This window comes from Xiphias gladius, chromosome 3 (genome assembly GCF_016859285.1).
Source record: "Xiphias gladius isolate SHS-SW01 ecotype Sanya breed wild chromosome 3, ASM1685928v1, whole genome shotgun sequence".
Lineage (NCBI taxonomy): Eukaryota > Metazoa > Chordata > Actinopteri > Istiophoriformes > Xiphiidae > Xiphias > Xiphias gladius.
In genome coordinates, this window is record NC_053402.1 from 13,659,489 (window position 1) to 13,673,074 (window position 13,586).

General features: G+C 39.3%; 1 protein-coding gene across 1 annotated transcript in view; it reads left to right on the top strand.

Annotated features, from left to right (window-relative positions):
- The window catches only part of prkcab (protein kinase C, alpha, b), a 103,821-nt gene that overhangs the window by 2,812 nt on the left and 87,423 nt on the right, over positions 1-13,586 (top strand). The window lies entirely within an intron of this gene.

Consider the following 13,586-nt stretch of genomic DNA (forward strand, 5'->3'; position numbering starts at 1 on the left):
GGCCAACACCACCCATTGTTTCAGTGTGAAGGCCATTCTTCTAGACATGCTCAGTGTGTTTATACTGAAATATTTTCTGATCTTGTCTGTTCTTCTGAAGAACATTGAACACTTTTCTTTGATTTGATGTAGCGTGTTGCACATTACACATCTGAACATGTAAAAGGCGATTGTAGACTTTCCCTTAATGCTGTGGAGTCAGGGTTCCACAAACTGTATGCCCTGAAATCAACCCCCTGTTGCCACTGTCTTTGTTAGAGTAACATTTCTCTCTAGACATCTTAGACTGTGTCAGCTAAGTGGCGAAGGAAATGGCGAAGAAAAGCGCGAGGAGAGCAGGAGACAAAGTTGCAAATGGTAGAAAGAGTTATAATGTGGACTACAGAGGTCAAAAAAAGGTTAGTTCCCCAGGAGGGCATCTCACTTTCCTGTCTTGGTATCTTTGCACCAAAGTTGCTAGCATCTGTGTCCTCCCATGCCAACGAGTGTCATTCTCCAGGGTCATGTTACAGAGTGATGCTGCAGTGGGAAGACCTGAGGCTTTAATTAACTGTCTGCCTATAAAATGTCTACACTAAGTCCTACATCCACATGGACATGTATGCCATTTATAGGTTTTAACCAGAGCTTTAACTCCACTTTTAGAAAGTCACAGTTATTTCAGGTCATAGGAGATGGGAATATGACTGGATATCTTGTGCTCATGCTTACAGTATTTTGTGCATGTCTGTGTGTTTTACATGCGTGTACTCGTAGCCATGTCACTAAAGGTGAATTATTCATCCTGTGATTACCTACCTCCACTGCACAACAGCGAGCAGATGAGGTAAAGTGGTGGCATAAAAGAGGAAGTGTCTTTATTACCTCTGCCAAGGAGGTTATGATTTTACTCGTGTCTGTTTATTGTCAGCAGGATTACGCAAAAAAGTACTGAACCAATTTATGCTAAAGTTGGTGGAGGGATGGGGCATGGGCCAGGGAAGAACCCATTCAATTTGGGGGCTGATCTGGATCATTTAACGTGGATATTAATTTTTTTCTATGAAGTATGGTGTATGTTGTTTGACATTGGCCTAGGCAGAGGTATGCACTCTCCTGAGTGCCTTTCTTGTTACTAAAGTGTCTCTTTGTGGGTGGAGGACTGCAGTTCCCAGGGCGGTGACTGGTTTACCTTTTTATTTTTAAGCCCAATGTCTGGTTCTGCATGGTTAGTAATGTAGGATGCATGTCACAGAATTATAGACGACTGAATCACTTAATAACCAAGATCAGATGTAATACGTTTTTGTTCAGCAGCGTCACATTTACTGGCATTTTCTTGAATAACCAGGGATTGTTGTACATTCACTGTAACCTACTTATTCCAGTCACCATAGGAACTCTAAAAGATGTGACTCACCTCAGCACAATTAAAAAACTTGTTATTCTACCTTAAAATTCATTGTACAGCACAGTGGTTTGTGTATTTAATGTACATTTTAAAGATGTATTTGGTTCACTCGTTGACTGTGACGTGGTCCATTGTGGAGAGTCTGCAATAGTGATACATCCTTTCATACGGGCATGCTGGGTTATACCCTATACATGCATTACCATTATACACTAAATGTGAACTTCACTACCCCATCCTTTTATTTCTTTCTCTGGCTCTGAATCTTGTATTTTTTTTTTTGGTTGCAACAATGGGAATGTCACTGTCTGACTGAGTGCTGAAGTTACACCATTGGTTAGCCAGCCGAGTGTTGGAGTTTCCCCATTGGCTGTTGTACTTTCTAAATGAACTGGAGCACACAGTTTCTATTATGTCATCAGAGGGCATTTACAGGCAGTGTTGCCAACTTAGTGCCTTTGTCGTTAGATTTTCGGACTTTTCACACCCCTAGCAACAAATCTAGCAACGTTACCTTAGCTACTTTCTGGAGAAGATAGTTGCCAGTATTGCCCCGTGAGCTTGAGGTCGGGCTTTCCCCTCTGCAGGCACACCTCTCTATGTGTCTCGTTCAATTTACTGCACGGCAGCTGCATAGATGTGAATAAGCTTCTAACTTTCTCTCTAGTGATCATTTTACAAGTAAATATAGCCAAAATCACAGCACAGCCATTGTCTTTAACTTATGTGTGTGGTGATTAGTCAGACGACGTTGCGGTTATAAAATCAGGATTTTAGCATTGCAGAGCAGCAGTTTAGAAACTGCTTGGAAGTGACTTCTGGTTAACATTTAGTCTTGACGGGTTGCATTTCAGTCACTATTTCATACTTGTTCCGTTGTCTGACAACAGAAACAGAAAAACATGTAAATGAGAACAACTTATTTTGGAATTCAGCTGTATTAATTTACTTTATATTTGAGCACAGACAGTAGGAGAGAAGCAAACAGATAAAGGGCTGAAACCGGCTGACACTAGGCAGAATTCAAATACGACGCGAGGATGTCATGAATATGCTATTTGGCGTATTACGACAGCGAGCAACATTAGGCTACTTTTCGAGCAGACTTTAGCTACTTTCATTGAAAGCAGGTGTTTACAGTGGTTCCACTACAGTTTTCAACTATATCCTCAATTTTGCACACTGACCATACACAGTCCAACCACATACTATACAACTTTCATTATAATCAAATAATCATTTAAGTAATTTTTAAGCAACAATACCAAAAAATATTTTTGATATTATTACCTTTTCCATATTATTTTCTGTGTTTTATATTATTGTAAACTGAATATTCTTGGGTTGTACACCGTCAGACACAACAAGACATTTGAAGAAATGATACTGACATCCGAAGTATCACTATTTTCTGACATTTTATAGACTAAACAATTAATTGAGAAAATAATTGGTAGATTAATCGATAATGAAAATAATCGTTAGTTGAAGCTCTAATGCTGATACCTATACATTACCTATATCTATAATCTATTGCCTGTACCTGCCTGGTGGACTCAAACAGAAACATGTCACAAATGTATGGAAAACATCCTTCTTCCCAACATTAAATGAAGGGATTAAATATGTAAAAAGAATAGCAGCATTAGTAGATAGGTTGAATGGCATTCAACAGTTGCAGCTCAAGTGTTGACATTAACAGTTCAGTTTTACTTCAGTTTTATAATATTACATAAAAGTTGAATCAAAAAATGACATTTCTATTAATTAAATTCAGTTATGACTTATTATTTTCCACAGGAGTGCTATCACTGCCCAAATGTCATAGTGTTAAACAGTGTTGCCTGCTCTCTGAACTTTTTTCCAAACATCCGATCATCTCATTAAAACCAGTGGTGAGAGTGAGTGAGTTTGTTTCAGTACTGGATCACTCGTCGCCATGGTAGATGCTCTGCTCTCCCCCTTACCTACCCTTCCTCCCCAGCCTTTGAGTCGAGCCAATGTAGAGAAGGTGGAAAGAAGCCGAGAAGAAGTTAAAGGTGAACACATAAGTGCAAAGCTGAATAAACACAGGAGGATTTGCAGTTGCACGGGTGGAAGCGTTAGGTTGGGAGAGATGATGAAGTCAAAGAGGCCTTTTACACAGTCTGGCTTCTTGCTTCAGAGTTTTGGCAAAGATAAAGCAAACAGTGTGACTACTCAGAGCAGATGAAAGAGAGCAGAGAAAACAGTGGTGGATATTATGTCTACCTGATGACCGATTATAAACTGTGGCCAAGTTATATCTGAGTAGTTGTGTACCAGATTGTCTGGTGTGCGGATGTACGTTTATAACTGCATTTGGATCACATTGATTTAAACCTGAAATAAGTGATTTTTATGGCCACTTTGGGGGCAGAGGAAACAAGCTTAAACAAGACTGTAGAGACATATTATCACTTTTTAAGTTGATGTGGCAGACTCGTTAGCAAACACTTCTGTATTTACTCACCCAGCCGCTATTGAGCCACATTATCATTAATTTGCAGTCGTGTGGATGCTCCACTATGTTCATCAGCTATAGTCGTTTACTGGGTTTCAGCTGTTTGGTGCTGAGCAGGTAGTGTACCGTTGGTTTTTCAGAGCTTTTTTGCCGAAAACAGCTGACTGCTGCAACTGAAAACAAAGCTATAAGAGCAGTTAGAGTGAACCAAAAACGTAATGTTGTTGATGGACGGCTAAACAATGAGCTGATACTTTGATATAAAGCTCTCTAAAGCCAAGGGAGATAATTCTCTGTAGGTTCATCACCAGGAACCCTTTCACCCCTTTCAAATTGTCACTTGATACATTGTTATTATAAAAACATTTCCTAGAGGACTATTGGCCTCCATGGAATATGTGTTTATCATTTCCCTGTGTCTTTAAAAGCCTGATAATTTAGTGAGGTAAGGAGATAATTTGAAGTCACTGACAGTGCATAAAGAATTAGTTTTTATTTTTATTTTATTTGATCCCCTAAAGAAACAATCTCCTCTCATTTCTTCTGTAGAGACTAGTATTTTGCTTGAGGACATTTCAGAGGGGCAGATGTTTGGAGTCTGTTTGTAGGACAGTCTGCTCAATATGCTCTATTGCTGTTTATAAACTCCATGTTGTTTGCGGTTCTTCTAAAGTCCGCTCTTTGCTTCCATGGTGACATCTCTATAACTGTAATCCACCCAGTTTGTTTTGTTTTAAATATATTTGCATACGAAATGCAGCCGATTTGCCTATACTCATTTCCAACCCAGTGACTCTTTGCTTCTCATCAAGTGATAATGATGAGATCTTTACCATGTGCACAGATGAGGGCGTTGGGTGTAGGCTGCTCCACCACTCTCTGGGACATTTGTTACCCCTGTGGGTGACATCATGTATGTGTCAGTTAGCATGACGAGAGCTGACACATGCCTCCAACGAGACCGTCACTGAGCCCTAATGGCAGCGTGGCGGTAGAGCCAGTCACCTCCTCCGCTCAGAATGGAGCAGTGGACCTCATTAACCAATCAAGGAGCAGAAGTGCGGGGGTGTTGGAACATGAGAGCGAAAGCTGTGCAACTCCTGATGGAGAGCCCCAAACAATAAACATCTTACAGGCCAAGACATGGCGCCGCTGAGATCTGAAGGGTCCTCCTGCTCCACTCTGCTTTGCCTGTAAAGATGGCCTCGATATGCTTATTTATTCAATCTCGCTTTGCTTTTTTTTTTTTTTTTTTTACACAACAGATCTAACCCGTGTTGCTTTATTATGAATTTTTTTGAAAAATGATTAATCTCCTCCTCAACACCGTGGGTGTTGTTCTGCTGTACTTGACTATTCACTCTGCCACATTTATAGGAAATAGCATGAGTTAGAGAATCCATAAATGTCAAAGCATCTGTGTTTAAAAAAAAAAAAAAAATGTAATCAGTTGTATGTGCCAGAAAGTAAAGCTTGTTTATTATAAGCGTTGCTCTCTCACTAGTAGAAAACTCATCAGTGGAAGGAACGAGATACTAAAAATAGAAGTCTAACTGAACACAACTGACACTCAGTTTCATACCTTGAACTATTGCACAGTAGTTCAAATGTTAATCCAGAAGTAAATTACATTTTATGGCCAGCAGAATGATCACCGCCTGGAAGAATGGCAAAATCGAATGCTCAATCATAGCATACGCTTGACAAATAAATCCTGCAATGTATTTTGAATTCCATGCAGTAAAGCATCCGAAAGTTTTCAGATCAAATATCTCACAAAACTAGTTGGTGACTGAAAATATCTTAAATCATTTTCAGATAACTTGATTGACATCAAAATCTCATAGCAGTCCTTCTTTTTTTTTTTTAAAAAAAACCCTCTCCCAGCTGAATGGCAATAATTACACCAAGAGTGGAGGCTTAGCTGACTGGGATAATTACGTGTAACTCTGCCTCTGCTTGTCTCTGCTCCACATTCAAAATGCCCCTTTTTACTATTGAGTGTTGGGTCTCTCTGTTGCCCCCTCCCAATTTTACTCTCCTTCTCTGTCTCTTTCTCTCCACTCTTCCCTCAAAACTATTGTAGCAACAAAGTGGGCCATTTCCATTTGGTTATCATGGTAACAGCTACTCTGGGCAGTTTTGATGTGTGTTTTATACTGTGAGTGATTGCAGCCTCTTAGTCCTTTTCTGTTCATCATGCAACTGCATCAAGTATTCTATATTTGGTCAATTAAAACAACATAAAGTATTTAGCAATCACAGAGTTTAGGAACTGTGCGTGTCATTGCCCTTTCAACAAAATTTATTCTCAAAATGTGCTATTACATTGAATTTTCATTCAGATTACACCAAACCTCTTTTCTGTCATCTACCAATACATTGACCACACACACTGTACTGTATAGATTAATATACTGGGTCTATTTTTAATTTGAGCAATTTCTCAGCCCTGTCTGTCCACTTCAAAGGCCGTCAAAGTTACACACTGTCAAGAAATATTGGCTCTCGTTATTCTTTGTCTGCATTGACGGCTTGTCAGACTGAATTGTAGAGCCTTAAAAGCCTGTGCCCAAAAGGTATTTAGATCTGTGTGCCAGTTAGCATCCCTAAAGACAAAGCGACACAAGACCTTCTTATGTCTCAACCTAAGGGGATTGCCACAGTCTGGATGCTACACAAAGGGCTCTCATTTCTTACTCCTTGCTCTGAAGACGGGATGATGAAGAGAAGAGAGGACTGAGACTGAGAATGACACAAAGACGGCAATGGGAAGTTGGAGAGGGCACGGGATTATTTACACTTCTGGATTTAGAAGTAGCCTGTGTTAAAGCATAAACAAGTAGCTTGCACAGCCCGGTAGCATAAGAAAAACTGATCTTAGTTTATCATGCAGTTTTTGGACACTGTTATGGTATTTTTGTTTCATGTTGGTGCTTTGTGACATTATAAGGTTGTGGCGATGTCGCTCAGGTGTACGGATTTAAATTTGCCGCCTGAAGTGTCCACTTGACAAAAAGTCACAGACATTTATGTTTGAAAAAGGGAATATACTGTATATTAGTTAGACAAGATTTTAAACAATGTGCATACACTATTTATGTTAATGTTCCCTCTTAAAATACACGCAGCGAAGATGCTACTGCTTTTTTAAAAGCACATACAAGCATACACCGCCTTAATATTCCTTCCAATTTGCTAAATGTCGGTTTATGCACAATGAGCAGTTCTCCGAAACGCACCTGGGTACCTTCTCACACACCTTAAATGTAACTAAATCTCTAACAGTATAAGTTGTCTCTACATTTTTACTCATCTTCAATAGCTACTGTAAAGTCTTGCCAGATATGTCAGCATGGTGTGCCGAGGTTACTATGGTAACGGCGCTTGGCCCTCGCGCTGCCTGTGATGTGCCAAATCTCTGCCAACTAGTATACCCCAGGCGAGCATTTCCCTTTAAAAAACCCACAACACAAAACACTCCTTGTTTCCAAATGATCCTTAAATGATGATTCAACTTGGGAGCTTGGTATCACCTCCTCAGCCTCCATTTGTACAAATAAAATAGCTCTGACAATGCATTTGCGAGCCTGTCTGGGTGGAAGGTTTGTGATCTTATAAGACAGTATAAATCAAGATATGAATGAAGTTCTGAAATCCCAAACCAACAGCACTTGGCGATCGGACCCCCGAGCACATAAACAGGGAGTAGGCCATTTCATATCCAATTCACGACAGACTCTGCCCCCGTTTTCAGTGCAGCAGTGACCGCCACAAGTGCAATATTTTCATTTTAACAGACTGTCTCAGCAGATCATGTCAAAATGTTTTGCTTGCATAACACAATGTCATCTGGCGACATTAAAAAGGGGTCTTTTTTGAGGCTTGGCAGCATTACTCAGCTCAGAGTGGGTAGTTAATTGTCAGGGAGCTGCCTGTGTGTTTTTGCTGAGACACAATGTAGTGTAATAAGATGACACATGCTGCTCTCTCATAATCTCTGCTTTAACAAACAAAGGCAAAAGAGAACTTGGAGAGGGCTCCAGGGAGAAATCTTGTAGGAGAGAGAAAGAGATGAAGATGCTAGAAGGATGTGCGTGATAATGTCCTCGAAAAACTTGTGGCTGCATTTGTCTGTTGTCTGCGTGCATAAACAACAGTAGAGCGGGACAGGAGAAGACAGGCACTGTGGTTTGTGGTTTCCAAAAATGGCATCGAGAGGAGAAACAGAAGAGATTCCTGACAAGATGCAATAAACGGCTTGCTCCGAGTGTTGCCACAAATACCACACTGTTAGAGCATCTGCTACAAAACAACTTTTCATCCCAGTATGGTGTCAATATGTTTTTGTATAATTTATTTTTTGGATAGTTAGATTTATGCTCATGACTAACAATTTGCCTTTGCATTCGTTTTGGATTATTTCACCCATGTGCAGACTGACACAGTGCGAGCTCGCAGTGGAAACTTTTTAGAGAGAAGCTGGAGTAGCCTTTGCTTTATCTCAGCATAAGATGTGCAGCTCATTGAACCTTCATCCATAATAGATGGTACGCCAGTGATTTATATAAAAGACACCATCAGCACATAACAGAAGATCTACATTCAAACATCAGACATTTAACACCATCACTCTTCCGTACCTTTAATCTACCTAAATCATCTGCTTCCATGACAACATACAATATGTTAAGTGTCCCTCAGTCTCAAACTCAAAGTGGATGGATTAATGAAGTAAATGTGTATTTGTGAGTGCAGTGTGCAACACTTAGCTGTCCATTTTGGAAAGAGCCTTCTCAGGGGAATTCAGAGCAGGAACACTCACCTCTACGTGTCTCACCACTCCAGCTGTGCTTAATGAATTCACTGGTGATTACAGCTACGGCTATTTCAGGAATGGTTTAAGTCAGAGATATCAGTCTTGACCCACATAAGGGGAGCACAATCTGCACTCGGGAGGATTTCGAGCTCACTGGGTCTGTGTTTTATACCCTGTGTGTGTGTGAGACTGGAGTGTCCTCAGGCATGATGTTTTAGGGGCCAAGGACAAAAAGCAAAAAAAAAAAGATGGAATCTAGTTTTTTATCTCATACGCAGACTCAACTTTTTACAAAAGGTTACAGTAAAAGGTTAGAGTGTGTTTTCCATTCTGGAAAAGGTCATTGTGGGATGAAAATCAATAACCATAATATAATGTTATCATGCGTATTTGTCAGTACTGTGCAGACTTTATTTTATCAAGAACCATAGTACATTTGTTCAACATTAAATGGGTGGAAAGCTAAAAAGCATTATGAATTCTGATAGGCAAACCTCTGTAGTACCCATTAGTTGTCAACAGCAGTTTTCTTTGTTAATGATGTAGCCCTCATTGTTGTTGTCTTTTACGGCTGCAACTATAGATTATTAACATTGATGATTAGTCTGCTTTTTATATTCTCAATTTAGTTTACAAAATGCAAGCAAAACCATAAAAAAAAAACACTGTAATTTACATCATGTATTCAAATTTACATCATGTATTCAAATTGCTTGTTTTATTCAACCAACAGTTCAAAAAGCCAAAGCTAATGAGTTTACCATTTACTATGCCAATGACAAGCAGAAAAGCTGGAACTGTCAGTCAACAAATGGATGAATCAACTATTGTCTTTTTTATTCTTATTTTCACTGTAGCGACTATAGATAAAGGTGTCAGCTAAGTACTTAAACTGCAGTATCAAAAGAAAAATCAACCTGCGAAAAGAGAGACGAGGAAGGTGCAGATTAAAATCTAACCAAACGAAATGTAATAGAAGAAAAGCAGGGAGTGTGTGGCTAAGACGGACACATGAGACTTTCCCAGCCTCAGAGTAATATTTTTGCTATTTCTGTGCAAGGACAAAGATGCAGGAGGACAGGGAGAGTGAGCGGGAGGCGGAGGGTTAGACAATGCGTGTGCCAGTTTTCTGAAGCGTGTGTTCCCTCTTCCTGCTCCTGTGGTGCAGTAAGTGTGCATGCGTGTGTATGCGTGTGTGTGTGTGTTTGTGTTTGTGTGTTGTGCAGTTTGAGGGTCACCCAGTAAGAGACTGTAGCGCAACTCTTAGTCATCCTCACACCTCACTCCCTTTTTACCTGACTGTCCATCTGTCTTCATATTTACCAGCAGAAACAGATTCCACGCTGTAAACAAATTAAAATATGCAAATTTGTACCTGTACTGTATGTAAGGTTACAGTAAACACTGTGCAGGTAGTGTGTGGAAATTTAAATGAGCGTACTTTGTTTCCCACAAAGGCAGAGAGTAGTAGTGAAACAGTGGAGCTGAAAAAAAAAACAGATTTGAAGTTTGAAGGCTCTAAGACAAACTATTATATAAATTGTAAATCCTTAATGTTATGCCTTTTTATGCTGATTATTAATCCCAGACCTTAAATAAAATGTAAAAACACAATTAGATATTGCATTCTGTTTTGACAACCCACAGAGAAAACACCTCTACAAACAAAATGAGTTCTTGGTTCGTCTGTTTGATCAACTTAAATGAAATTAATCTTTAATTAAAATACATTTAAATGTGTGTTTTACAAGTAACTTAACCAAATGAATTAAATTAGCTTTAGCTAATGCTATCTCACCAGCTTGCCTTGACTAGCCAGAGTACAGTTTTTTTCCCCACAAAAATTACTCATTTCTAAGGAATAATATTTTCTATTGTAAGGTAAAATATCAAAATATCAGATCCCCGGCTTAACCCAGTTTTGAACAGATATGTAGTTACTTCATTTTGTCATGGAAAACTGCAAGCTGATGATGTACTGTGACAATAAATAAGACTCCCTGCTTTTAATATGTCCAGAGTAGTCTCTAGGCAGACATTAAAGGGAATTAAACACACAAAGAGTAAAGCACACTCTCTCGCCCTCCCACTCTCATGCACACACACATGCATGTGATAGTTATTTATGATATGAGATAGTTATATTCTGACAGGCTGTTAATGTGCTAGAAGCTGCTTTAAATGTGAAATGCTGGTTGGTATGAACTCCCTTTCACACATCGTTAAAAACTTGACTCAAAGCATGGATTTATTGCAGACGCAGCTGCTTTTCTGAACACACCAATGCACATACAAACCTCTCCTTCTATTATTGTCTGTTTCTCTTGCATGCATGCATATTCACTCGTGCACATTTCACAGGAACTCCATCTGCGGTGTTCTCACCTCGTGCTCTCTTCTGGGGGAAGAGAGGAGAGGAGAGGAGGGAGGACAGGAGACAGAGGCTGTCAAGTCCGAGGCTCTAATTGAAGGTGTCACGCTTGTGTCTCCTCCTCGTCTTTCCCAGCCTCCTTGCTCCGCTCAGGGCAAATATAGCAACAGGCACCACAGGGGAGAATCAGCGCTTTGCTACCATGTTTTTTTTGGCATCTGTACGGTAGAATGGAAGGAATTTTATCCTTCTGATCTGCATTTATCGTCTCGAGGGGGCCACGGAAGAAATTACAAGGGAGAATGTTTCTTCGATTCTGTGCTCTCTGTGTTTTGTGTGTGCGAGTGTGTGTCTCTATTGGCAATAGTATAACTTCCCTTTCTTTAACTCTCATGTCTTTCATGTCAACAGCCTCTCCACACTATTGTGTACCACCAAAAGAGAAACAGAATATTTAAGGAAAGCCAAAATAATGCTTGATTGAACTGAAATACAGTCATAAATCTATCAATCAGGCTTATTTATAACTAAATGAATGAAAAGATGTAATTATGAACACTCTTATCTTCGCTGTCCTTCAGTATAAGAAGGATGTGTGTGGTTTTGAGGGGGTTTCATCGTTTCTTACCTACTGTGATATTTAAGAGCCAGCATTGTGGCAACAGTGTAGATTCTGAGGATTTTAATGACTTAATGAAAAAAGGGATATAGCCAGCAAAACTTGGCTATAAATTGAATTAAAGCTTGGAAATAACTAATGATTTAAAAAAAAGCCAACACTCACTTCTAATATATTTAGATTTTCCTCTAATAGAATTGTAACACATCACTTTTTTTTTAGTCACGAATGACTGTGCCATATTTATATTACTCTGTATCTAGAACTAGAAAAATATTAACATGATGAATTTGTAAAATGGTAAAGGGACTGCCCAAGAAATCTCCCTGCTATTTCAGTATTCAAGCCAGCGGGAGGAAATGCTAATGCTGAATGAAGACTACTCAGTTGTTATGTGTCGTTAGGATCATGAGGACTGTGGTTGGCATGCCTCCTGAAAGAGAGGGTGACGCTCAGTTTACTGCTATAGACTGTGTTGACCTTTGTCATTGTATTGTTGATATGGATCTGAAGAGTTAGCAGTTATCAGTCTATACAATGACAATGTTTTATTTCTCTATGTGGAAGGTCTTAAATGTGAAAGAGATTTTCAGTAGGAAAGTAAGGTTTTTATTTTAAGCCAAGCACCCAGACAACAACAGCCATACCATCAAGTGTATATCCAGTGCTGTCATACACTTCTAATCAACGCACATTAGATTAAAAGGCAAGGACTGAATGTTCTGAAGAATCAGAAAGCAATGCACTTACCACCCAAATAATACTCTTCCTTGCTGCAAAATAGAGTTGTAGGGTTTGAAACATAGCCTTCATGAAGAGGTTTATTTGTTTTTGGCCATATGTTTTCCTTGTAGAATTAGTGCATTAACATCCAGTAGGTATAAGGACAATAAAATGTTATTAAATAACATGTCAGGAAAATTGAGCCAAAAAAATAGTTTGCAAGACACTGTATACAATACATCTAACAAAAAACAAAACAAAACAAAAAACTACACCAGGCTCGTTAGTAAGTTACCGTATTAAAGAAAATGCCCTTGAGTACCTCCTCAACCATACACAACCCACCCTGTTCAAATGCCAAAAAGATGCACATACATACATATACATACATGTATGTATGTGCACATACATACATACATATAGGGCTGCCATTAACAATTTTTTTCTCTGTTAATCAGTTAATCATTCAACCTTAAAAGTTGGACAAAAAAGGAAAAAAAATGATGCATATCATAACTTCCTGGAGCCTAAGCTGAGACCAAAACTCAAAAATATTCGGTTTTCTATCAACGAGGACTAAGAAAACAAGAAAGTATTCAGGAGAATATTTATGGAGAAGATAGATCCATAAAATGTTTGGGATTTTTGGTTAGAAAATGACTTAAATTATTAATTGAATGTCAGCTTTGTTGCCTATTAATTGTCTTTTAACTATTTCAGCTCTGGTCATGTGTCTTGAGTTTTGTGTTAACTTTCGCATTTAGTAAGTATGTTGCGTAAACACATGGTCTTGCTGACGTATGTGCACGTGATGTGTGTATTAACAGATTCAGCAGTAGCTGCTGGTGGTGAAAGAGGACCAACATATCTCTCTGCAGAGCAGGAAGAGTAAGCCATACATCAACCACACCCCCCACGGCCACAGACAGCAGGACTGCTCACACCTATTCACATACTGTACACACACACACACACACACACACACACACACACACAGTCATCTATATAGTGAATGGCTGCTGTGTCTATGGTCTTTTTCCATCTAGCAGATATTACAAAAGCACATTGTCACAGCGACACCCTTGCAGGCTCTGTAATGCAAACTGAACGTCAGACAGACACGGTGGCCTTGACAAGTCAGTTCAGACTGTGTCAACAGGTCTTTGATCCCGGGCGGCTGCA